The sequence below is a fragment of the Carica papaya genome, chromosome 5, assembly GCF_054855325.1.
Source record: "Carica papaya isolate Zhongbai chromosome 5, ASM5485532v1, whole genome shotgun sequence".
In the NCBI taxonomy this organism is placed as follows: domain Eukaryota; kingdom Viridiplantae; phylum Streptophyta; class Magnoliopsida; order Brassicales; family Caricaceae; genus Carica; species Carica papaya.
Window position 1 is genome coordinate 20,111,908 of NC_142313.1, and position 27,872 is coordinate 20,139,779.

Here is a 27,872-nt window from a genome sequence, read left to right on the forward strand (position 1 = left end):
GGAGAGTATGCCATTGTGTGGTGGGATAACTCATCACAAGTAAAAGGAGAAATGGAGAGAGATCTATTTCCACTTGGGCCGAAATGAAGGCTATCATGAGAAGTCGTTTTGTTCCTACTCACTACTATAGGGACTAACATGAAAGATTGCAAGGCCTTATACAAGGGAACAAGAGTGTAGAAGACAACTACAAAGAGATGGAGATAGCCATGATAAGGGCTAATATTGAAGAGGATAGGAAAGCTACTATGGCAAGGTTCTTAAATGGCCTTAACAAAGACATAGCCAACATTGTAGAGCTTCAACATTATGTGGAGATTGGTGATATGGTGCACATGGCTATAAAAATTGAAAGACAATTAAAGAGAAAGGGGAACACAAGGCAAGCCAACACTTACTCGGCCCAAAATTCCAATTGGAGACTGAATTGGAGGGGAGATAAGAAGGCTGTCCAGTTCAAAAGAGATGACAAAACCAAGCCAAAAGATGCTAATGATAATAAAAACAAAGGTATTTCTAACTCCCAAACTCCTAGGGATAGAGATATCAAGTGTTTCAGATGCTTGGGTTTTGGTCATATTGCATTTCAATGCCCAGACAAAAGGGTAATGGTGATGCATGGTGATGGTGTTGAAACGGATGATGAGAATGATGTGGAGGATGAAATGCCTCCTTTGGAGGATTGTAGTGATGGGGAAATGCCTATGGAAAGTAGATTGTTGGCTTCTAGGCGTCCTTTGAATACGCAAGTAAAGAATGATGATGAGGGGGTTAAGTTGCAAAGAAAGAACATTTTTCATTCTAGATGTCTAGTGAATGGAAAATTGTGTAGCATGATATTGATGGGGGTAGTTATGTAAATGTGGCTGGTACCTTATTTGTTGATAAACTGGGTTTGGAAACTACAAAACATCCTAAACCTTATAAGCTGCAATGGCTTAACAATAATGGGGAGGTGAGAGTTAATAAGAAAGTGAGGGTGGCTTTTACTATTGGGAAGTATAGTGATGAGGTGATATGTGATGTAGTTCATATGCAAGCTAGTCATATTTTGCTGGGTAGACCATGGCAATGGGATAGGAGAGATGCATGATGGGTATCTCAATAGGTACATGGTAGGAAAAGAGGGCAAAAAGTATACTCTTCTTCCTTTAACCCATAAACAAGTTTTTGAAGACCAAATGCAACTTGAAAAGTCCCATGATGAATTCGCACAAAGAGAGACCGAGAGAAAAAGAAAAGAAAAAGAAACAGAGAAAAGAAAAGAGAGTGAGAGAAAATTAGAGTGGAAAAATGAAGATCAAAAGGAAAAAGAAAGAGAGATGCATTCGGCCATAGAAAAGAATAAGGGAAAGAAAATGAGCTTTTATGCTAAAATGAGAGACGTGAGGAAAGCTTTATTTTCTAACAAGCCAATTATTGTACTCATGTACAAGGAAGCTTGTTTCTCAACTAACAAACTTGACCCTTCTTTGCCAAGTGTTGTGGTTGAATTTTTGCATTATTTAGCGATGTTTTTCTCGATGATCTACCTCAAGGTTTACCACATTTGAGAGGGATTGAGCATCAAATTGACTTTATTCCTGGGGTTGTCATAACAAATAGACCAGCCTATAGGAACAATCCCGAAGAGACCAAAGAGCTTCAAAGGCAAGTGGATGAGCTCTTACAAAAGGGGAACATTTGAGAAAGTTTAAGTCCATGCGCAGTGCCCGTCTTATTAGTACCCAAAAAAGATGGTAGTTGGCGTATGTGTGTTGATTGTAGAGCCGTCAACAAAATAACGGTAAAATATCGACACCCAATACCTCGACTTGATGATATGTTAGATGAGTTGCATGGTACTTGTGTATTTTCTAAAATTAATCTTAAAAGTGGTTATCACCAAATAAGAATGAAACCAGGAGATGAATGGAAAACTGCTTTTAAAACAAAACAATGGTTATATGAGTGGTTGGTTATGCCATTTGGCTTAATTAATGCGCAAGTACTTTCATACGTTTAATGAACCATGTTTTACATGAATTTATTGGAAAGTTTGTGGTTGTCTACTTCAATGACATTCTTGTGTATAGCAAATCTATTGATGAGCATGTCATGCATTCGAGGCAAGTGTTTGACACATTGCACAAATTTCAACTATATGCTAACATAGAGAAATGTACATTTTGCATTGATCGCATCATTTTCTTAGGATATGTCGTGAGTGCAAAAGGAATCGGGGTAGATAGTGAAAAGGTAAAGGCTACCAAGAGTGGCCGACACCTAAAAGTGTAAGTGAGGTGCGTAGTTTTCATGGTTTGACAAGTTTCTATAGGAGATTTGTAAAAGATTTTAGTGTCGTTGCTGCCCCTTAAACTGAAATCATGAAAAAAGATAAGGGGTTTGTTTGGGGAAAAGAACAAGAACATGCGTTTTCCTTAATGAAAGAAAAGTTATGTAATGCGTCTTTATTAAAATTCCATAATTTTGATTCAACTTTCGAAATTGAATGTGATGCCTTTGGGCTTGGGATAGGTGCTGTTTTTATGCAGGATAAAAGACCCATTGCTTACTTCAGTGAGAAGCTCAATGGTGCACAATTGAATTATTCCACCTATGACAAAGAGTTTTATGCTTTTGTAAGAGCATTAGAGAAATGAGATTATTTGTTACCAAAAGAATTTGTGATTCACACCGATCATGAATCTTTGAGGCATTTGAAATGGCAAGGGAAGCTTAATAAACGACATGCAAAATGGGTAGAATTCATAGAGTCCTTCCCATAAGCAAGGAAAAGAAAATGTGGTAGCTAATTCAAGAAGGCACAGTCTTATCTCTACTCTTTCTACAAAATTGTTGGGATTTGAGCATTTCAAATAATTGTATGTGCATGATAGTGATTTTTCAAATGTTTATGTGGCTTGTGAACATGCGGTATTTCAAGACTTTATTTTTCTGCAAAGTTGTTAGAATGCATGACATCCCTAAAACCAGTGTCTGATAGGGATGTTAAGTTTTTAAGCCACTTTTGGCGAGTTTTGTGGTCCAAACTTGGGACCAAACTTTTATTTTCTACTGCTTCACATCCACAAATGGATGGTCAAACTGAAGTAGTAAATAGAACATTCGGTACATTATTACGTGCTTTAATTGGAAGGAATGTTAAAACTTGGGAAGATATGCTACCATTTGTTGAATTGGTTATAATCGTAGTATACATTCTTCTACTGGGTTTTCTCATTTTGAAATTGCGTATGGTTTTAATCCCTTAACTCCACTTGATTTGTTGCCTATTCCTATAAGTGACATTTCTAATTTGGATGGACATAAGAAAGCAAAAATGGTTAAAGCAATTCATTAAAAAGCAAGGCTGAACATTGAAAAGAAAAATGAATAAGTAGCATCCCACGTTAATAAAGGAAGGCGCAAGATTTCATTTGAACTAAGAGATTGGGTGTGGGTTCATATGTGCAAGGAACAATTTCCATCAAAACGAAAATCTAAGTTGGATGCTGGTGGGGATGGTCCATTTCAAATCATAGTCAAAATCAATGAAAATGCCTACAAAGTGGACCTACCAGGTGAGTCTATGTGTTTCGGCTACATTTAACATATATGATTTATCCCCTTTTGAAATTGATGCAGGAATTGATTCGAGGACGAATCCTTTTGTGGGGAGGGAGAATGATGCAAACAAGGCTAAAAACACTCAAGATACTCAAAGAGCATTAGAAGGTGACTTGGAGCAAATTTCAAATGATGTAAACACAAATACAGTTCCAAACCTAGAAAGTTTCAGCAGACCAGTAACAAGATCAAAGGTAAAGAAGCTTAAGGAGTTGCTCCAAGTTTTTACTCAAAAACATGTGGATGATGGGCTGGCCAATTATGGAAAGTTCAAATATGAGCTTTTTGAACAGCCCAAATTCGTAACTTTAATTGGATTTAAGTGATTTGAGATAATTTGGGCTTGTTTGAGTCTTATTAATAATGGATGAATAAGCCTTGTGTATGGGCTGGATTAGTTGAGTTGTTTTAAGTATTTTGGATTGTTTTATTTTAGTTTGACTTAATTAAGCCCATATAGTTAAGATAACTCATTTTGGGCTTAAATCTTGTCTTAGTGTTATTACAAGAATGAGCCCACAACTATATGGTGTCACAAATAACTAGTGATGTTGGTTAAGAAGATTGGAGTTATAAGGAGTTACATAACAATTAAATGCCTATAATTAGCCTAGTTATTGTTGGAGTTACAATTGTAATTACCAAATAATTAACCTAGTTATTGTCGGAGTTACAATTGTAGTTATTGTATTGTAACTTATCATTGATTTCTTTGGCTATAAATACCAAAGGAACTCTTCTTTGTGGACATTAAGAGTTGTAATCAAACATATCAGAATTGAGTTGAGAGCGTTTTGGCTTTCTTTTCACTTTATGCACAAGGTGTTGATTTGGAATACAATTGTTATCACTTGTATTTCAATTTTGATTTCCTATTTCAATTGTTCTTGGTGCTTGTTTGGATTAGGTTCAAGGGATATCATTTATCTTTATTGGGTTCTCTTTAACTTCTACCATTTGGGTGATTGAACAAATTTGATTCCTTTTTTACTTGTGATCTAAATTCCGTTCTAAACCGATTGAAGAGTTCTAAGGTTCAAGCAAGGGTCTTGGGGTTCCGCATCACGATTTCTTTCAGAAAAAGTTGGTTGAATCCTAGTTTAGATAAGGTATGCACCATTGTTGTAGCGGTTAAAACAGAGCTCTTGAATTGTTTAGAGCATCCTCTAGTTAGAAACTAGTAGTTGGCATAACATAGTTGGCTCATTTTGTCTAAGGACATCGGTGACTACATTACCTTTACTTGGATACTTGGATGGGACAGGATCTTACAGTCCCTTTAAAAGTTCATCCAATGCCTTTATCCCATGTTTAGCTTTTTTTGGGATAACAGGTACTTCAGACTTTTGTGAGTAGTATAAATTTCAAAAGTTTGACCATACAGATAGTGACACTATATCTTTAAGGCAAAAACAATGGCGACAAGTTTCAAGTCATGTGTGGGAAAGTTATACTTGTGTGGCTTCAATTGCCTAGAACCATATGCCACTACCCAACTGTGCTGCATGAGTACACATCCTAGACCAACATGAGACATCATATAAAACTTGGAACTGTCCAACATCATCCTAGAGGATTAGTAACAAAGTAGTGGTCAATCTTACATTTGGGCTCGACAAAACTTTCTTTAAACTTTTCATCCCATTTGAAGATGATTCCTTTTCTAGTGAGCTTGGTTAAAGGAGTGTCAACTTAGAAAAAGTCTTTGATAAATCCTCAATAATATCCCCTATGTCAAGTTGAGCATTCAAAATTAGACTCTCTTTAGATTGGATTTGCATGTTAGTCTTTCTTGAAACACAAAATGTGACATCCCAATTACCTGGTGGTAGGAGGGAGCCAGACAACAAAAAACATACACTAGTGCTAAATTTAAAGGTGAAGCAGAAGAATAGAAATCCCTTACACAAACTCAGTGTTTATAAAACATTTGAGGCAAATAGTTTACTATCCAAAATGTGAGCATACAAAATAGAGTCATTAAAATATTTACAAGAGACATCAAAGCAAAAGTTTTACAAAAGGCACTCGTAAAAATCCTAAAGATCTGAAAAGGGATTCAGATAAGCTTCAAGGAGTAAAATGTTGAGTTCATCATCACTTTAATCATCTTGGGGGGCACGAATTAGGTATGAGTTCCATGTAAACTCAATAAGGAAAACAGTATTGGAATCACATTGCTAAGGTTTAAAAAGTAATTAACCCTTGGAGAAAACCATGGATCTTGTATTAAAGTTGACTTGCCTCGCAAGGTTCCCCAAATTAAAAGATTTAGGTATTTTTAAAAAAATCTTTTTAGCTCGTCAGAAACAGGTGAGGACAACATTGTAACAAGGATAGTAATAACATAGAACATTTTATGAATAGAGAAACTACAACACCTGCATAACCAAGATAAGTAAAAGTACCATCATTCCTAATCCTAACTGTATGAATGTTTATTAAGTCTTTTACTAACCTTCATGCGAAATTATTCTAACATATATCTACCAAGGTCATAGGGGATTCTCGACTACCACTGTGAATCATCCAAACATTTCTATCATTCACTATTCCCCATTGGAGCTTATTTATTTCCCATTTTAGTACAGTTCCATAACTTTCTAAGGTACAGTTCCATAACTTTCTGAGGTGAAGAGTGGAGAAGGGAGGCTCATTTTTAAAGGAAAATTGATGGTTGGATGCACGTCACGTGGTGTCAATTTAGGCGATCCAAGCAAAAGCATGGTTGTTGGCCTCACGTGACCTTTATGACCAACATGATGGGAGGTCACATTGATTGGTAGCATGTGTGCAGTACTGCGTGCACTGTTGTGTGCAGTGGGCCACACGCACGTGTAATGACCTAGATCTTATCTAGACAAATTTCTCATGTTTTGTATGGCTATTTAAGCATGTATATGTATGCCGAGAGATGTAATAAGGTTAAGGACTAAGTTTTAAGTCAAATAGAACGAAGATGATGAAATTAAGGTAAAAAGAACCCTTAAAAAATAGAACTTTCTCTCAAGAAGGAAATTGAGTTATATGCTAAGGAATTCTTTTCAAAATTAAAAAACATTGGAAAAGGTAATAAGATACTTAGGGAATATGAGAGAGAAATTGGATTAACAATCAGGACAGAAATCTCCCATGCGATAGAGGAAATCCCCCAAGAAGTCCTAATTGACCCTTTGGGATTTATTTGTGTACCAAGACCAAAATACACAGAATTTTGAGAATTAAATTTGACTTAGGACTAGCCAAGATATTAAGGAAGAAGTATGTGGAAAATGAAAAATGTCCATAAAAATAAATTTTTGAGATATGAGGTCAAATTATGAGGCATTCACATGAAGGATAGTTTTGACCTTTCAATATTGCTTTGCCCATAAGTGGGCAAATTAAACTCGAACAAAGCCCAAACCAAGACCACTTGATAACTACCTACTGGAGGAACTATGTGCAGCACAAGTTTATCCAAAACAATTAAGAACTGAGCAAGTTATGGAGTTTTAAAGTAAGGGTATAGGCATCAGCCTAGCGTTGTGCATGGTTTGGACCTTTTGGGCCTTAAGTGGACTTTAGATAGGCCAAATGTGGTCTTTATAAGCCCAAATTTTGTCAGTAAGTACTAAAACCACGATGAGAAAGTGAAGGTAGAATGGGCCTAAAACTCATAAGAATTCAGGGAGTTATGGTTGTTTGAGGTGAAGGCATGTGCATGGAGTGTAGTTTTGGGCCTTATGGGGTTTACGTGGGTCTAAGGTGGCCGAAAACATATCAAATAGAGAAAAATTTTGGTATAGAAGCTCCTAGAAGTTGGATAAGATGTGAGAGGAGTCTGGATAAGATTAGAATACTCTAGAATTACTTAAAGGCTAAGGAAAAGAAGAGATAAAGATTAGGATGAAACTTGAGGAGGTCTAAGTGGCCAATCACGTTTTGCCACCTTTCCCATGCTTATCAACTTCCTCAAATGTCTCTCCCCTATAAATAGGGCTGTTGGAAGAAGGGAAAAGCATTATGAGTTGAGAGAAATCAAGGTTAGAGAGAGAAAGAAGAGAGAGAAAAAAAAGAGGAAAAAAGAGAGGAAAAGGGTGCATACCCAAGAAAGGTGAGGGAAATTAAAGGAATTTGGAATTTTTCCTTGAGGAAAATCTTCCTAAATTGTAAGAAGAAGAGAGAGGAAGGAAGAAGGAAGGAGAAAACCAATAAAAGAAAAGGAAAGGAAAGTGAAAGCTCACTGTTAATCATGGGAGAACCCACGAGCTTAAGGTAAGTTTTCCCCTTCATTTGAATTCTATTTGTCTTGAAATTTTGAGAATGATTTTTGAGTTATACGAGGGATATTTTTTACGTTAGATTTTGCTCAAAAGAATCCCAAAACTCTACTGAATTGTTTAGAGAAAAACTTATAAATTAAACCAGGACTCTACTGGAGTTAAAGTAGTTTGTTTTGCAAGGTATATAGTTTTGAGTTTCTTTTAAGGGAATTAATATACCGATAATGAGAAAAATTTTGAGTGTTAAATGATGATAATTCTATGGGGAGATGTTGCCGAAATTTTAGTAGGAATTTGAAGAAACATAAAGGGAGACTCTGCCCAAGTGAAAAGATAAAATTAAAGTATTTATAAAGAGAGATTCTACTGGAGTGACTAGAGAAAATTAATGAAATTATAGGGGAGACTGCTAAAATAGAGAGAGCTTAAGTTGATTGCATCAGACTTGAGGTAAGTGGGTATTGTGATTGCATAGCCTATGTAGTTTCCGAAGTGTTTTCAAAGTATTTTCAATATAGTAAGTGGATATTGTGATTATATGGCCTAAGTAGTTTTTAAATGTTTCATAAGTATTTTATATGTATTTTCATAATAAAGTGCAAGTGCTTTGTCAAAAGTGCTATTATGTTTTGAGTGTTATTTTATCCATGTGTTTTGGGAAGTGATTTTGATAAGTATGCATTACTCATTATTGAGACAAGTCATCCTAAAAGCACCTGCATGATGCTAGGCTTCATTGTACTCTTACATAATTGTTCTATTTTTGGGTGTAGTGGAAAAGTGATAAGTGTGAACCCATACATAAAGGTTCCATTTTTGGGAATATGAGGAGGTGTTAAGTGTTAAGTGTGCAATTATGCATGCATGGTAGTAGGAAGATGTGAATGGGCCTCCATTACGATGATGAAGTGGAATTCATTATACAATATAGCATAGTGTATCAATTTTTTGATGTTGGGACATGTGCCACATTGTACAATTTGGTGCACTGTACCTATTGAGTTATCTAGTACATTTGAGAGTGTAGCGCATTTTACAATGCAGCAATTTGTTTTCTGAATCGTGATTTTAATTTCAGTTTTCAACTCAGCATCTGTTTGCAGTGATAGTGAATATGTTTTTAAGAAAAGTATATCAGATGTCTATATATGTTTTGATGTGTGAAAGCTATATATATATTGCATGTATTAGTTGTGTTGTTATAATATCTGCTTAGTGGGATAATATATCTCACTCCCCCATCATTTTCAGATAATGAAGATTGTGCTGCAGAATAATATGTGATAGGTAAAAGAAGTTGAGATGTTAGACTTTGAGATCAAGTTACCAGTTTGCATTTTTGTGTTATAAGAAAAGAAAAATTTAAAGCCTCGCATATATGTATCTAATGTACATGTTTCAAGTGATGTAATGCTTCATATTCTGCATATTAATGAAAGTTTATTTTTGTTATTTAATTAAGTGTAAAGTGTAAGTGTGCTCTGGGACATGGCATGTAAGAGAGAGTGCAGGCTACAACAACATGTGTTCGCATGCGGCCGTGCTCTCGCGAATGCAGGTTGTGGGAATATTTCTTACTTCTTATTTTTCTGTCTCTTGTTTTTTCTTTCGAATTTCCTGCTTAATTTAGTTTCTTGAAATTATATTAATAAAATGTTTAATAAATATCAAACATTTTAAGTGCTAATAGGATTTAAATTTTAAATTGTGTTTTTTGTGTAATCACAAAAATTTGGGGTATCACATAAAGAAACCCTAAAGAATCTAATTTTTACATAAACTTGAAACAAGCACCCATAAGAAGAATGGTGTGCTCCTATTTATATGCTAAGCAACTGGGAATGATCAATCACTTAGATATGTAATAGAACAAACGCACAATGAAATAATGGAAACATAGATCATAAAGAAAACTAGTTAGACTCTATTGTGTTGGGATCTGATTAATCTCGATGGATATAACCGGAAGGTGTATCCTAATTATACTACCTTATACCAGCTACGCTCTATGAATGGTTGAGTTTCTTTATGCAACGTTTAAGCCAAAATTAGAAGATACAAAATGATAAATTAAAAGCAAAGCAGAAAAGGTTTTCGCTCACAAGAGGTGAGTTAATCTTCCTTTTTGCTTTATGTAAATGAATGATGCAAAAAGAATGAAAATCAAAAATTTTCACACACACCTATTGGGTGAGGTTTTGCAATCTCACTTACTAGGCAGTTACTCTGTTTTTTAATGCAAGATGCAAAATGTGTGTCAATTGCCTTATAGTGTACAATTAGGATATTTTTGTATTTTTAATTTTATAATTTTTTTGTAATAAACACGAAAAAAATAAATTAAACGGATAGATATGAATTCAAGCAATATATAATATGAATTAACAAAATAAATTTAATTTGAATTATTAATTAATTCACAAGAATGTTCAAGCAATTAATTCACTAGGAGCTTAAGCTCTAATACCACCTAACATGAGAGGATATGGGAATGATCGTTTTGACTCCGGGAACCTCAACCCAATTGTATGCAATATCAAAACTCAAACCACCAAATTAAAACCCCTCTAATTGAATTCACAAACCTAAAAATTAGGAATGTAAAAACAAAAACTTGGGAACAAAAAAACGAGAAAAGAAATGATGCCACGACTAACCCAATAACTCGATCCCAACTCCTCGGTTCAATTAAGACTTTAATAAGCTCACTTAGCTTGGAAGAACTTGGAGAGAAAGAAAATTAGCACTAGGTTAAGTTAGATAAAAGCTCAAATATTTTATTTTTATTAATTCTCAAGATGTGTGTACAATACTTGAGCTAGGGCCTTTATATGGGCTCTTGATTACTACTTCTAGTTAGAACAGAATTTAAATTCCTATCCAAACTCTAGGTTCTAATCTAACTAGAAAACAAATACATAATTAATTAAATAATCCTAAGAATAAGGATTTAAATTAAATATTAATGAAATAATATTAAAATAATTATCTTCCTTACCCAAGTCTTCAAGAGCTTAATCTTCCTTGAACTACCACTTTAAAGAGACTTTCTTCAAATTAATCATAATTATTACATGGGATAAATTAGGTAGAATTGTTGCAGCTTTTGAAGTCTTGAAGAGTTTGGAAAAAGGAAGAAATTTAAATCTAGAAGGATTTAGAGGCAAGTCGTATGGGTTACCCTTGGGAGCGCTCAGGTTGGGTCGAACTTGTGTGGGCCGCTAAGGTTGGGCCTAGTTCGCGCGGTTGCTGCTGCGATGTGGGCTAGGGTGGCGTACCACGCAAGCTGGCTGTGGGTCACGCTACTAGGCAAAGTGAGTTGCATGGGTCGATCGTTCAAACACAGGTTGCGCATGCATAGATCGCTGGGTATGCGACCGACTGTTTGTGTGCATTGTCTCGCGTATGCAAGGCTTTTCTTACGCATTTCCATGCACGTGTAGAGTGTGCGAAATGCCTTGGTCACACACGTGCATGGACTGATTGTTGCAGCTTTTGAAGTCTTGAAGAGTTTGGAAAAAGGAAGAAATTTAAATCTAGAAGGATTTAGAGGCAAGTCGTATGGGTTACCCTTGGGAGCGCTCAGGTTGGGTCGAACTTGTGTGGGCCGCTAAGGTTGGGCCTAGTTCGCGCGGTTGCTGCTGCGATGTGGGCTAGGGTGGCGGACCACGCAAGCTGGCTGTGGGTCACGCTACTAGGCAAAGTGAGTTGCATGGGTCGATCGTTCAAACACAGGTTGCGCATGCATAGATCGCTGGGTATGCGACCGACTGTTTGTGTGCATTGTCTCGCGTATGCAAGGCTTTTCTTACGCATTTCCATGCACGTGTAGAGTGTGCGAAATGCCTTGGTCACACACGTGCATGGACTGATTGTGCAGGTGTTTTCTTGCAAACTTGGCATGCCATAGATCGTGTGGGCTTGGTTGCTCGCTTGTGCTGTATGCTTGGTCGTGCGGGTGGGGAGTCCACACGTGTGGGGTCCACGGTTCACACATGGGAAAACCAACACACGTGTATACCATGGGTATATAAACCCATATCATTTTTTGGGCTTCTTCTTGAGATGGGATTCGTGGGCCAAGTCTTTCTTTAGCCATTAGACTAAATAACCTCCTATTTTTCTTTCTTTTATGATGCTGCCTTTTCTTGGACAGAGTTTTTGGTGTATTCAACTCTGATTTGTAATTTAAAACTTGTACTAGTTAGAGCTAGTTTGGACATCACTTATTCCAAAATGTTTATAAATTTGTCAAGGAAGCTCATCTTTGTTTAGTGTTTTCCTACCTACAGGTGCCTCATGGACCTCTTATGACATGGGAGGGTATGGGGAGGATCGAATCTACTCCTGAAACCCACTCAATGTATGCAATACCGAAATAATAACCACTTAGAATTAAATCCCTCCCTCTAATTGAATTTACAATCCTAAAAAGAGTAGGAAAAATGAAACAAAAAAAGGAAAAATGATAAGGACTTACTGATAAGTTGATCCCCGCTCCTTGACTCAACAAGACTTCTGAATAATTATGCTTCCTAAAAAAACTTAAATAAACTAATTTTAGCAAAAATGCTAAAAGAAGAAAAGCTGAAACTCTCAAGAATTCTCTCAAATTTATTCTCAAATATTTTTTTTACATCCTAGGGGCAAATGTCTATTTATAGCCTTTCTTAGAAAATCTAGATGAGTGCAAAAGTCTTGAGATAATTAATAAAATAATAACATAGATAAAATTCTATCTTAATATAGGATAATTACATAATAAAATAATTATTCTATCCTAAATAAATTAATTAAATAATCTTAAGAGATAGAGTTGTAATTAATTTAAATTCATATTTATCCCATGTAAAATCCATTTAAAACACATGTGAAAATTAATTTTAACACATGGGTACTTTGAAAAGTGGCTAAGCCTTTTTAAAAGGTTTTAAAATGATAAAATAAAATAAATAAATATTTAAATAATTTAAAAAGGGAAAAAAGAGGGGTTAGTCAGTTTGGTCTACCCGGATGGGCTGGATCAGCCGATCTGCTCAGATTGCATGGGAGAAAGCCTATGAGAGTCATGGGTTTGCAGGCTTGGGCTCTTGGGCCATTCGCAGGCTTGTCTGCGGGCTTGTCTACATGGGTAACCGAGTGGGAATCCCGGGCCATGGGTTAATTTTTGTTGTCCGTGCAGGCTGGGCCGCATATCCAGCACATATGTGGACCTCCTTGCTCGAGCATGGGCTTTCTTACAATTCTTCAAGTCCATTAATTGTATTTGGGCCTTAAGTCTTCTGGCTTTGACAAACTTGGCTCATTTCTTGGAATAATTCCAATTAGGAAAGTAGTCAGGGATGAAATTAATTTTCCGTACTAGAAGTTACTGTTTAGAAAATTGGAACTTACTTTCCTATTTGAGTCGAGACCTGTTGGATTCCTCTTTGATGTTGATTGTGATCCTTGACAGTAGGAACACATCATATCTCCCTAACATGTTTGTTTTGTTGTGGATGCATGTCATGACTTGATTCATAATTCTTCCAGGATATAGATCAAATTTTTATAGCACACTTAACATGGTAATTATCTGTAAGAGGAAAACATGAAGACTATGCAAAGAGTAGTTAAGGTCAAAATAAATCTCCCTGTAGGTAAGTACAATCGAACTTCCTTTCCAGAAGAGATATTCCTTAACATTCTATCCCTATCTTCAAGACTCTCCCTTATTTTCTCTCTCAGTTTTCTCGGAATGGACTATCTTTAGATGTCTGCTGGGCATACTTTATGCTCAATGGGCTATTGACTTTCTCTATGACCTTCTTTCCCTCTTTTACCCTTCTTGAATATTCATCAAAGGGCCATTTAATTTTAACATGATCTTCATGTGCCTCTTTAGATGATAAAGGCATATAAGGACATGATTTAAACTGTCCTTTCACAATGAATATCGATTGGTGCAGCCATAATGTTGTATTTGTCTATCAAACTTCCAAGGTCTCCCAAGTAGCAAGTAACTAGCATGCATAGGTACGACATCACAACATACCTTGTTGTGATATTTTTTGATGGAGAACGGTACTATTACTCGTTCGATAACTTGCAATTCACTACACTCATTCAACCACTGTGACTAGTAGGGATTTAGATGCTTGATGCAAGTCAACCCTCCTCTTTCCATGAATGGAGTGTTTGCCTTATTAGCATAACTACCACTGTCAATTATCATTCCATATACCTTATCATCGACTACACATCGCATATGGAAAATGTTCTCCCTCTGCTCGTTGTCTTCACTCCTAACTTGCACGTTGAGAGCTCTTTGGACAACAAGGATATTACTCCCAAATAGAGTATCTTTGAAGGTTAGTGAAAAGAATACATTCTCTCCTTCACCTTCACTCATGTTTACCTCGCAATCCCTAAATTAACAACTTCGTCAGTTGAGTTAAGCCTCAAAATCGAAATCACTTGAATTCTACACATCAGTCCGTATAATACAACAAGGAACCCTAAAGAATTCTGATTTCTACTAAAGCTTAGAAACAAGCACATAGAAAAAGGAATGGTGTGCCCTCTAAGTGTTAAGCAACTAGTAACAATTAATTGCTTAATTACGCAATGGAATAAAAGTAAAATAAAGAACGAAATGTAGATCACAAAAGAATAACAATTCAGACTGATGCATAGGGATCTGATCAATTTTGAATAATCAGCGGGTGTATCTTCCTATACTACCCCAATTTTTTGGCTATGCTCTACGACTAGTCAAGTTTCTTTATGCAACATTGATGTAGATTACATAATTTGAAATTCGAAAATTAAATATGGATAATGTATGGAATGAAAACAAAAGTTTTCGCTCATACCAGTTAGGCAACATACTTTGCCTTTAATTTGTCAAAGGATTTTCGGTCACCAATTAGGCAACTATTCTACTCTTATGATGCAAAATGTAAACAATGTGACAATTGCCTTATGGGGTGTAATTGGGATATTTTTGGTAATTTTGACATAATTTTTTTTTAATGATAATACGAACTACTTGAATTGAAAGAATAGATATGAATTCAAACAGGATACAATACAAATTAACAATCAAATAAATTTGAATGCTAATTTAATAATAAAATGCTAAATTAAATAAAGATGTATTTGGGTTTCTAGGAGCCAAAGCTCTAATATCAGATGATATCAAATTAAGCTTAAGTCTTTTGGCTCTAATACCATATGACGTGGGAGGGTATGGGAAGGATCAAATCTATTCCTGAAACCCACTCAACATATATAATACCGAAAAAGAGTCATCTAGAATTAAACCTCTCCCTCTAATTGAATCTACAATTCTAAAAGAAAAGTAAAATCAAAGAATAGGAAAACTAAAACAAGAAAAGGAAAAATACCACAGACTTACTAATACGTTGATCCCCGTTCCTTGGCTCAACAAGACTTCTGAAAACTTCTGAAGACATCTGAAGACTCTTACTTCTCGAAGAACTTAAAGAAGCCAATTTTAGAAAAAATACTAAAATAAAAAAAGTTGTAACTCTCAAGAATTCTCTCAAATTTATTCTCAAAGGTTGTTTTGAACCTAGAATTAAACCTCTCCCTCTAATTGAATCTACAATCCTAAAAGAAAAGTAAAATCAAAGAATAAGAAAACTAAAACAAGAAAAGGAAAAATACTACAGACTTACTAATATGTTGATCCCCGTTCCTTGGCTCAACAAGACTTCTGAAAACTTCTGAAGACATCTGAAGACTCTTACTTCTCGAAGAACTTAAAGAAGCCAATTTTAGAAAAAATACTAAAATAAAAAAAGTTGTAACTCTCAAGAATTCTCTCAAATTTATTCTCAAAGATTGTTTTTACATCTTAGGAGCAAAAGGTCTATTTATAGCTTTTTCTAGGCAATCTAAATGAGTATAAAAATCTTGACATAATTAATAAAATAATAACCTAGATAAAACTCTATCTTAATATAGGATAAATACATAATAAATAATTATTTTATCCCAAATAAATTAATTAAATAATCCTAAGGGATAGAGTTATAGTTAATTTAAATTCATATTTATCCCATGTAAAATCCATTTAAAACACATGTGAAAATTAATTTTAACACATTTTTATTTTGAAAAGTGGGTCCCAAGCCTTTTTAAATGGTTTTAAAATAATAAAATAAAACAAATAAATATTTAAATAATTTAGAAAGAGAAAGAAGAGGGGTCGGCCGGTTTGGGCTATCCAGAAGGGCCGGGCAAGCTGGTCTGCACATGAGAAAGCCCACGAGAGTCGTAGGCTGGTGGGCTTGGGCCCTTGGGCTATTTGTAGGCTTGTCCACATGGGCGGCCAAGTGGGAATCCTTGGCTAGGGGTTGCGCACGGAGCGGGCAGGCATGCATGTGTGTTCGTGGACTGTGCGGATAAGCATGCGTGTTCGTGGACTGTGCAGACAAGCATGCATGTTTGTGGGGCATGCGGGCTGGGCCGCACATCCAGCACATGTGTGGGCCTCCTTGCTTGGGCGTGGGCTTTCTTATAATTCTTCATGTCCATTAATCGTACTTGGGCCTTAAGTCTTCTTGCTTGGACAAACTTGGACCATCTCTTGGAATTATCCCAATTAGGAAAGTAATCAGGGACGAAATTACTTCCTTATTCTAGATGTTCCAGTTTAGAAAATTAGAACTTACTTTCTTATTTGAGTTAGGACCTATTGGATTCCTCTTTGATTTTGATTAGAATCTTTGACACCAAATTTGGGCTATCTAATATCACATCATCCTGTTTCCCACAAATCTTTTCCTCAATGATTTTCACATCAGTATGGTTCCATATGAACCCCTCCATAGTAGGCCATGCTGATCCCCTACTTGTTGGAATGAAGTTAGAAACATACATCTTCTAGGAACATATCTCATTTAGAAAACGATAAACAAGGTTACCACCATCCGTAAGAATTTGAGCATTTCCCAGATTTGATGGACGTGCTACGCCGATAAGTGGAGGAAGGATTTGGAATTTATCATAGGTGATCATGTTTTCCTTGTGGTCTTTTCATATAAGGGAAGAATGCAGTATGGAAAAAGAGAAAAACTAAGTCCTCATTTTGTTGGACATTTTGAGATATTGGAATGTGTTGGCCCTGTGACTTACTGTATTGCTTTGCCACCCAAGCTCATGGGTCCACATGATCTCTTCTATGTCTCCTTACTTAGGAAGTATCACCACAATCTATCTCACATCATTCTGCATTAACAACTCCCAGTCCATTCAAACATGCCTTACGTGGAGTATCCTATCAAGATCATTGATCGAGAGGAAAGAGTTTTGAGGAATAGGAGGATTCCGATGGTCAAGGTGTTATGGTGGTACCACTCTCTCGGTGAAGCTACTTAGGAACTTGAAGATTAAATGTGGGATAAACATCCCAAACTTTTTTAAAAATTTACAAATTTGGATAACCAAATTTTTGTAAGGAGGGGAGGATGTGACACTCCTAAACCTTTTAGTATTTAATATTGTAATTTGCTTTGTTTTTTATTTATTTTATTTTTAATTTAGTGTTTAAAATATTTTAGACGTATTTTAATTTGATATTTTGCAAAAAAAAATGTTTAAAATTTGATGAAAAAATCAAAAATAAAAATTAAAGCATTTGTTAATCCATAAGGGATGACTTGAAATTCGAAGCGACTATAACGGCAGCGAAATGCTATCAATGGCATATCCCCAACTTGGAGTATTATTTGGCTATAGCCCAACTTGAGGTGGATATTAGAGAACACTACAATGCCTAGAAGTTGATTGAACAGGTTGTCAATAGGAGGCAAGGGACATCACTTGTTGGTGGTCACTTAGTTGAGTTTTCGGCAATCGATGCAAAGGTGGGGAGTTCAATCCTCTCTTTTTGTGAATAAGACTGGGGGGCACCCCATAAAGAAGAGCTAGGTCAGATAAACTTCTTCTACTATGCCCGGAGTTGGTAATGTAGTTCCCAAAGCTTAGTCATGTTCATTTATCTTGAGGGTATGTCGATGGTTGATTTCCAAGAACTAATTTGATGGAGCACTCAACATCTCGCGTGGGCTGCAATCTTGTTAGTTCTTTGGGGAAGACATTCAGAAAGTTACCAATGATAGGGATGGTTTGAGGTGATGGTTCAGAATCCATCCTTTTTATGTATCACAAGGGTTAGAATAAAACAACATTTGTAGAATAAAATTTTACTACTAAGGTGTATGCATCAGAGAGTTTTAAAACAATTCTTAGTGTTTTCTAGATGTATTATGTTTCCTAACCTATATAATTAGTTGACGACTCTCTAATGATGATAGTGACTGGAACTAGGTCTAGTTAAACTTCGAGAGGTGACTTAAAGAGAGAACCCTTAACTTTCTCAATACCTAGGGGGAGGTATGGATTAGGGGTGAGTTCCATATAAACTCAGTAAGGAAAACAATATTTGAAATCACACGACTAAGATTTAAAGAGCAAGCATTTTGAATAAAACCTTTATAACTCTTACTTAAGAGTTTCATTGCGGGATGGAGCCATTTAATCATATGGAAAACTTTTGTCTTTCAGATGAACAGGTATTTAACCATGATAAAAGTATCATCTTAAGCAGATACATTTTATCAAGTATACTCAAACAGATAGCATGCTGGATAAACAGAGAAACTTAACAAAATAATGATGTAAGGGATATCATAAAGTATAAATGATGCACCAAACAACAGGAATACTGTCATACAGATCAAGAGTGATGCTCTGATAGCAACGGTTACCCGTTGATTAAGATCGTTCCTTGATGATCTAGTTCAGCCAATCTTCAATCTTGGATGAACCCAACAACATTGAGCATATCAAACTCAACACCTTTGAATTACAGTAAAAGAAAGAATTATGAAAATCTTCTAAGCAACCCAACCCAACCTATTTGAACCCAACAACAGTAGGTATATCAAACCTACCACCTTTGAATCACAAAAAGATAGAAAAATTGAATTACTGTTACCCACCCCTAAATCTAATGAACCTAACAATAATAGGTATATTAAACCTATCACCTTTGAATCACAGAAGAGAAAGAAGAAAGGCCAAGGTGCCACAACTAGGAGGAAGAATCCTAGTTGATAAACCTAATAAGTTTTGTAAGCAACTTGCAAGAACCAAACTAGCTCAAAGAGACTAGCAAATTAAGGAAAACTCTTAACAAGTACGTAATTTCAATCTGATTTTTACAAGTAGAATGCATCCCTATTTATAGGTCATAGGGAGCATGAAATTCAAAAGTAAATTACTTAAAATTAACTTTGGAAATAGAAACTAATAAAGAAAAATTCAAGACTAATTAATGACTTGGGATTCTAGTTTTCTTTGAATTCATTTTTCCAAGGCTGACTTCTTTTTATTCCATGCTTATTTTCCATCATCTAATGAAGAGTTTTAATGCTTTTGAAGACACCAATCTTGTTCATAAATGATTAGATTTATTGATGTCCTTCAACTTCAAAGTCAAGCCATTATTGTTGACTAGAATTGATAAAAGAGTGTAGTCTTGAACCAACCATGCTTTTGCACTAATTTTAGGCCATATTATGGGCCAACTTGATTGTCTTGATCAACCCAATATGATCCATTAGCCCTTATTGGCCCATGATCTGAAATGGTAATGAAATTCACAATTCTGGATTTCGCATTGTAGGTTTTAGAGCATTCTAGTGAAAGACTTGTGCTAATCAAATTCTTCAAGGCTTCTTGCATTTTCTTTCTTCTTGAATGTGTCATTGGACCAGCAATGTTGATCAAATTATCATCTTCACAAACTTGAGCTTCCTGATTAGCAACATTTGAGTTTTTATGCATTTGATCGCTATCAGTTCCCTCCCCCTTAAAAAGATTCGACCTCGAATCGTGTCCTGCATCATTTTCAAATGGAGAGAGATCAAAAACATTGAAAGTATTACTAATTCTAAACTCATCGGGCAAGTCCAACTTGTAGGCATTATTGTTGATTCTTTGAAGGACTTGAAATGGACCATCTCCACGAGGGTGTAACTTTGTCTGTCTTTTGTTGGGAAATCTTTCATTCCTCATATGAACCCAAACCCAATCTCCGGGTTCAAAGACAACTTCCTTTCGTCCACGATTGATCCTTGTAGCAACTAGGTCACTTTTGTGCTTCAAACGTTCCTGAACTTTTTTATGCAAGCTCTTGACTATCTCAGCCTTCTTAACCCCATCCAGATTCAAATATTCCTTTATGGGCAGAGGAGAAAGATCTAAAGGAATTAGTGGATTAAAACCATAAACAATTACAAAAGGAGATAAACCTATGGATGAATGCATAGTTCGGTTATATGCAAATTTAGCAATTGGTACACAATCCTCCCAACTCTTGAGATTCTTTTTGAGGATTGCCCTTAGGAGTGTACCAAGAGTTCGATTTGTCACCTCCATTTGTCCATCTGTTTGAGGATGACTTGTGATTGAAAGCAACAATTTGGTTCCCAATTTTCCCCAAAGTGTCTTCCAAAAGTAACTCAAGAATTTGACATCTCTATCGGACACTATGCTTCTAGGAACCCCATGTAGTCGAACCATTTCTCTAAAGAACAAATTGGCAACATGCTTTGCATCATCCGATTTCCTACAAGGAATAAAATGTGCCATTTTAGAAAAACGATCAACCACAACAAAAATACTATCCATACCTCGTTGTGATCTAGGTAGCCCTAGAATGAAATCCATGGATATGTCAATCCAAGGTGATTGAGGTATAGGCAGTGGAGTGTAAAGTCTGTGAGGAAGGGACTTGGATTTTGCTCGTTTGCACTCAACACATCCTCCACAAAGCTTTCCAACGTCTCTTTTCATGTGTGGCCAGTAGAAATGTTCATTCAAGACATCAAGAGTTTTAGGAATTCCAAAATGTCCTATTAATCCACCACTATGTGCCTCTCGTACAATAACTCCCTTAAAAAGCAATGTGGAATACACAATCTGTTTTCTCTAAACAAGAAACCATTATTTTTGTAGAACTTGTTAAAAGCTCCATTTTCACATGTTTCAAAAATTTGAGAAAAATCAGAATCATTAGCATACAATTCTTTAATGTACTCAAATCCCATGATTTTTGCATCTAAGGTAACAAGAAGTGTGTACCTTAGGGAGAGTGCATCAGCAACAATGTTTTCCTTACCCTTCTTGTACTTCACAACATAGGGAAAAGTCTCAATGAATGCTATCCACTTAGCATGCCTCTTATGCAAATTCTTTTGTCCCCTGAGATACTTGAGAGATTCATGGTCAATGTGGATCACAAACTCTTTTGGCATGAGGTAATGCTGCCATGTTTCCAATGCCCTCACAACAGCATAAAGCTCCTTATAATAAGTTGGATAATTCAAATGAGCTCCTTTCAACTTTTCACTAAAGTAAGCAAGTGGTCGGCCTTCTTGAAGCAAAACAACACCTATTCCAATTCCTGAAGCGTCACATTCAACTTCAAAAGTTTTAGAAAAATTAGGCAAAGCTCGAACGGTTGCATTAGTCAAATCATGTTTCAATTGATCAAAAGCTTTTTGTTGTGAATTACCTCATTCAAACTTTACATTCTTTTTTACCAACTCATTAAGAGGGGCTGCTTTTGTTGAAAAATCTTTAATAAACCTTCGATAAAAACTAGCAAGCCCATGGAAAGATCTTCCCTCAGTCACACTTGTTGGAATTGGCCAGTCAAGAATAGCCTCAATCTTTGCTTCATCAACTCTCAAACCATTAGTACTTACCACATAGCCAAGGAAAATTACCTTTTCCACACAAAAAGTACATTTCTTCAAATTAGCATACAACTTCTCTTCACGCAAAGTAGCAAGAACAAACTTAAGATGCTCAATATGATTACTCATATTCTTGCTATAAATCAGAATATCATCAAAATAAACAACCACAAATTTTCCAATGAAATGCTTCAAAACATGATTCATCAATCTCATGAAAGTGCTGGGGGCATTAGTTAAACTAAAGGGCATAACAAGCCACTCATAAAGACTAAATTTTGTTTTGAAGGTCGTTTTCCATTCATCACCTTCTTTTAATCTAATTTGATGATATCCAGATTTCAAATCAATCTTTGTAAAAATGCATGCACCATGTAACTCATCAAGCATATCATGTAATCTAGGAATTGGATGATGATACTTAATGGTGATTTTATTAACAGCCCTAAAGTCAATGCACATGCACCATGTACCATCTTTTTTTGGAACTAAAATCACAGGAACAGCACAAGGACTTAGAGACTCACGGATTTGTCCTTTAGATAACAATTCATCAACTTGCCTTTGGAGTTCTTTTGTTTCCTTCGGATTTGCTCGATATGCTGAACGGTTTGGAATAGTTGCACGGGGCTGGAAATCAATTTGATGCTCGATACCTCGAATTGGAGGTATCCGTCGGGCACTTCCTCGAGTAGCACATCTACAAAATCATTCAAAACACCAATAATTTCTAAAGGCAAATCGTTAGGTAACTCATTAGTAACCAAACAAGTTTCATCGTACAAAAGTATAATCACTGGTTTGTGAGAATTTATGGCCCTATCTACATCTCTCATGCTAGCAAAGAAAGCGCCTTTTTTCTCACTTGCTTTTGGCTTTTTCTCAACACACTCCTTTGGCTTTTTCAGCTCACTTTCATATTCAAGCCTTTTTTCCCTCATTCTCATGTGATCTTTATGTACTTGTTGGGGTGTCAAAGGTACAAGGGTATAAGCCTTTTGTTTGTGAACAATTCGGTACTTGTTGGATCTACCTTCATGATTGGCTTCACGATCAAACTCCCATGGCCGTCCAAGTAGAATATGACTCGCATTCATTGGTTAGTACATCACAAATAACTTCATCCTCATATTTTACCAATGGAAAATTTTACCATAGCTTGCCGATTCACCCTTATTTCTCCACTATCATTGAGCCATTGCAAGCGGTATGGTGTAGGATGCTTGATCATTGGCAACTTCAACTTTTATACAAGATAAGTGCTTACACAATTAGTACAACTTCCACCATCAACCATAAGCATGCATACCTTATCTTGCACTTTGCATCTTGCATGGAATCTGTTGTGCCTTTGGGCCTCTTTTTCTTGAACTTGCATATTCAAAGCCCTCATAGTAACAAGAACTTCATCACCACTGAATTCACATTGATCACCTTCATCTTCACATGAATTGGCTTCCTTTTCATCTTCCCCTTCACTTTGACTCACATAAGATCCATCATCAAGCATAACCATGTTTCTGGAATTAGGATATTGAGAAGCAATATGCTCCTTTCCCAAACATTTAAAACATGTGAGTTTAGAAATAGAAGAGCTCTTACTTGAATAACCCTTTGAAAACCTTTTTGGCTCAAATTTCTTGGATTCTGCCTTTTTCACATTATCCTTTTTATTCACATTATTTCCTTTCCAAGATGATTGAGTAGAAGAAAACTTACTTGAACCACTCTTTAATTGCTTTTCTACCTTCTCAGCCATATGAAGCATTTCCTCCAAATCCATGTAGTGCTGCAATTCAACAACATCAGCAATCTCCCTTTTCAAACCACCCAAGAAACGTGCCATAGTAGCCTCGGGATCTTCTTTAATATTGACTTTGGTCATAGCCATGTCTAACTCTTGATAGTACTCCTCCACACTCCTTGATCCTTGAGTTATGCCTTGCAACTAATTAAACAAGTCTCTATAGTAATGAGGGGGCACAAATCTCTTCTTCATTACTACCTTCATGTCCTCCCAAGTGCCAATAGGTCGTTCCCTATTTCTCCTTCTAGAGACATTCAACTTATCCCACCAAGGTAGTGCATAACCTTGGAATTCAAGAGATGCAAGTTTTACCTTTTTTTCTTCCGAGTAGTTGTGGATTGAAAAGACTTTTTCCACCTTTGCTTCCCACTCCAAGTATGATTTGGGATCATTTCTGCCTTGGAATGTAGGAATGGTCATTTCTATGCTTTTGAGATTGTCATCAACTCTACCTCTATTCCTTCTCCTCCTACTTTAGGATATTTTTGGATTGAACCTCTTCATCAGATTCATGCCTACTTGCATTCCTTTTCAAATTTGCTTCGAGTGATCACCGACTCCATTGTTTGATTGAATTATCTCAACAATTGTTGTCTCCAAGCTTTTTGTTCAAAGCTCCTTGTGGTGCCTCCATTTCTGTTGTATCCATAGGAAATGAAAAATTTAAATCCTCACACCCTTGTTTCCCTTCCTAAAATATCACTCCCCAAATGTAACTCTCGGCTTAATATAGTGGGGGTAGATTCACTCGTTTCTTACCACTCTTTTCCTTGTTGCAAGCCTTTAAGAATTTGTTCAAGTCTTACAAATGCTAAAACAACACTTACTAAGCAAAAACAACTAGAACAAAGAAGGACAAAGTGAATAAGAAAAATCAAGAAGAATGAAAGAAAGAAAGGAAGAACCGATTCAAAAGTGTTGAAAACTTTTGTAACTCTTTATTTTCCCAATGATGAAACCTTTAAAACAAATGATGTTAGTACTTCCAAAGATCAAATGAATCAATATTTTTTTTTCACGGCTACTTTTGATCAAATGAATCAAGAAAAACTTAGCTCTGATACCAAAAATGATAGCAACGGTTACCCGTTGATTAAGATCGTTCCTTGATGATCTAGTTCAGCCAATCTTCAATCTTGGATGAACTCAATAAAATTGAGCATATCAAACTCAACACCTTTGAATTACACCAAAAGAAAGAATTATGGAAATCTTCTAAGCAACCCAGCCTAACCTATTTGAACCTAACAATAGTAGAAATATCAAACCTACCACCTTTGAATCACAAAAAGATAGAAAAATTGAATTACTGTTACTCACCCCTAAATCTAATGAACCCAACAATAATAGGTATATTAAACCTATCACCTTTGAATCACAGAAGAGAAAGAAGAAAGGCCAAGGTGCCACAACTAGGAGGAAGAATCCTAGTTGATAAACCTAATAAGTTTTGCAAGCAACTTGCAAGACCCAAACTAGCTCAAAGAGACTAGCAAATTAAGGAAAACCCTTAACAAGTACGTAATTTCAATATGATTTTTAAAAGTAGAATGCATCCCTATTTATAGGTCATAGGGAGCATGAAATTCAAAAGTAAATTACTTAAAATTAACTTTGGAAATAGAAACTAATAAAGAAAAATTCAAGACTAATTAATGACTTCGGATTCTAGTCTTCTTTGAATTCATTTTGCCAAGGCTGACTTCTTTTTACTCCATACTGATTTTCCATCATCCAGTGAAGAGTTTTAATGCTTTTGAATACACCAATCTTGTTCATAAATGATCAGATTTATTGATGTCCTTCAACTTCAAAGTCAAGCCATTATTGTTGACTAGAATTGATAAAAGAGTGTAGTCTTGAACCAGCCATGCTTTTGCACTAATTTTAGGTCATATTATGGGCCAAAACGATTGTCTTGATCAACCCAATATGATCCATTAGCCCTTATTGGCTCATGATCTGAAATGGTCATGAAGTTCACAATTCTAGACTTCGCATTGCGGGCTTTAGAGCATTCTAGTGAAAGATTTGTGCTAATCAAATTCTTCAACGCTTCTTGCATTTTCTTTCTTCTTGAACGTGTTATTGGACCAGCAATGTTGATCAAATTATCATCTTCACAAACTTGAGCTTCCTGATTAGCAACATTTGAGCTTTTGTGCATTTGATCGCTATCATGCTTTAAACCATACTTAAATTTTATTTTTATCTTTCACCAACCTTCGCATAAAGCCATTGCAACATACATCCACTGACGACAGAAGGGATCCCCGACTGCCACTGTGAACTACCGAACCCTTTCTCAGGTCCTTATTGTTTTGCCATCTAGAATCTAATCCATGGTGATCCATTCATCATGGGGACCCTATATTCACCTAATGAGTATCCTCTCTCATCAGAGGGAACACTAATCATCCCAGGGAGTGGTTCGCCAACACTTATTCAAAAAAGAGAGAAATAGAAACCCCTTAAAGATAATAGCCAAACAGATTTTTCCATTCTTCTCACTTGCTTATTTCACGTTCACAATAATTTCTTATTCTTTTCATATGCATGCTATATATTCAATGAAACCATTTTTGAACTTGATAAGGATTCTACAACTTATCCAGCCTGAAGGCTCATATTCAACCTAAGGCTTATATCACATATTCGACCAAAAGGCTCATATCACATGCCTGGTTCGAAGGCTCATTTTACCCAAACTTGACCTTCGAGCCACCCTCTTGAGCCAAGGTCCACTAGAATAACCACCCTCTTCACTGTTACCTAAGTAAGGTGAAGGGCCTAACCCACATGTAAACTTTTAAGTTTCATATTTTTATGTAGTATGCTCAGTATTTCCCTGACAAAACGATATCAAGCATTGCAGAGATAAGAAACCAGTAGTTCAACCAAGTAAAACATCACTTGAGACGAAGTTTCATGCATCTTAATCATGTAATAAACTCTTATGCATCATGCCTCATGTTCGAAACCTAGTGGGGATCAAACCCATTCGGCCAAAAATCCATTACCTCTAGTCTTGACCATTGAGATATTTTCTCACAACCATACCTCATCAAAATACCCCTCTTTGCTCTTACTAGGAGCAAGAAAAAGGATCATTAGCCATACAAATCCCATTTTGTCAATATGAGTATAAAGATATTGAAGTAGATTATCAACAATACTAAACAAGACATGACAGCAAGCAAGCATTCACAATAATCTTATGTTATCATTATTTTATTTATCTAGAAAGTGCACTTAAAGGTGTAGAAGTAAATACTAAAGAATCCCTTACCGTAACTAGGTTGATTTCACCTTTTTGTAGCCAATGAAGAGTTTCTAAAAATCTTCTAAACAAGCTTGTGAAACTCCAAAATTTTCTTTTCATTCTTACTCCTTAATCTCCCTAAAGATATCCCCTTTCTCTCTCTAAAGTCTCTCTTCTTGCTCTCTCTCTAAGATTGGAAAATGAAGAAGAAAAATGGTGAGGAGGAAATGGAAAGGAAGAGGTTTAAATAAGAAAAAGGGAAGGTTAAATTTGTGCCACTTGGAAAAACTTACTGAAATGGAGTGAAGAGGTGGATTTGTGGCCCACCAAGTATGACCAAAAGAAGAAAAGAAATGCCAAAGGTGGCCATTTGATCGATGGAACAAGGTTGTCCTGTCAATGACAGCGGACAACTGCATGCATGTGCAAGTGGCCACACCACATGTTGTGCTCACGCAGGCAACTCACTACCCATACAGGTGCGTTATGCTGTGCACTGCACACAACCTTACCACGCACTTCACGCAACCTGTCCATGGTCTTAGGTTGCCAATCACGGGCTGTGAGCTGGGGTCGTGGTCTTAGTTTTAACCTAGCTATTTTCTCTTCATTTTTCTCCTAAAATTTTTGTAAAATTAGATAAAATTTTGGGAAAACTAATTAAAATAAAAGGACTTATAATTCTAAATGAAAATTTTTGCAGGGTAGTAGACCAGAAATATCATAGCTTTAAAATTTGTTACGTGCCAAAAAGTCAGGGTGTTACACGCCACATGGTGTACATGTATGCACTCCCCTTGGCTATTTGAAAACCCATTTCTCCACTTCTCTCTCGTATTTTCTTAATTTTCCTTATTCTTCTTCACTTGGCTAAGAGAGAGAAATTAAAGAGAGAGACTTGAGAGAGATAGAACCAAAGACACCCAAGAAGCCCCTCTACCAATATGCTTTCTTCCTCTTTTTTCGATTTTATTTCTTCATTAAGACTTCAAAGAGCTCATCCCTCAGGCTATTATTTTCCTTCAATTTCTAGAAAATCCTTATAAAATCTACAAGTTGTCAAGCAACCTTCCTTCCTTCTCTTCTAAATCTGCAAGTAACCTCATTTTTAGAGACTGAAAGCTCAAAGTTTAGGTAAGGGTCTTACTATTTTA

The 27,872-nt window shown here is 36.0% G+C and overlaps 1 long non-coding RNA gene and 1 pseudogene across 1 annotated transcript; one reads left to right on the top strand and one right to left on the bottom strand.

The window, feature by feature from the left end:
* The first annotated feature begins 7,404 nt into the window (after positions 1 to 7,404).
* Positions 7,405 to 9,326, top strand: LOC148254927 (uncharacterized). The gene is made up of 2 exons (XR_015819090.1): positions 7,405 to 7,866; positions 9,126 to 9,326. It is a non-coding gene; the product is annotated as an uncharacterized LOC148254927 (long non-coding RNA).
* Positions 9,327 to 19,463: 10,137 nt separating this feature from the next.
* LOC110818910 (uncharacterized) lies at positions 19,464 to 24,003 on the bottom strand (annotated as a pseudogene).
* Between the last annotated feature and the right edge of the window lie 3,869 nt (positions 24,004 to 27,872).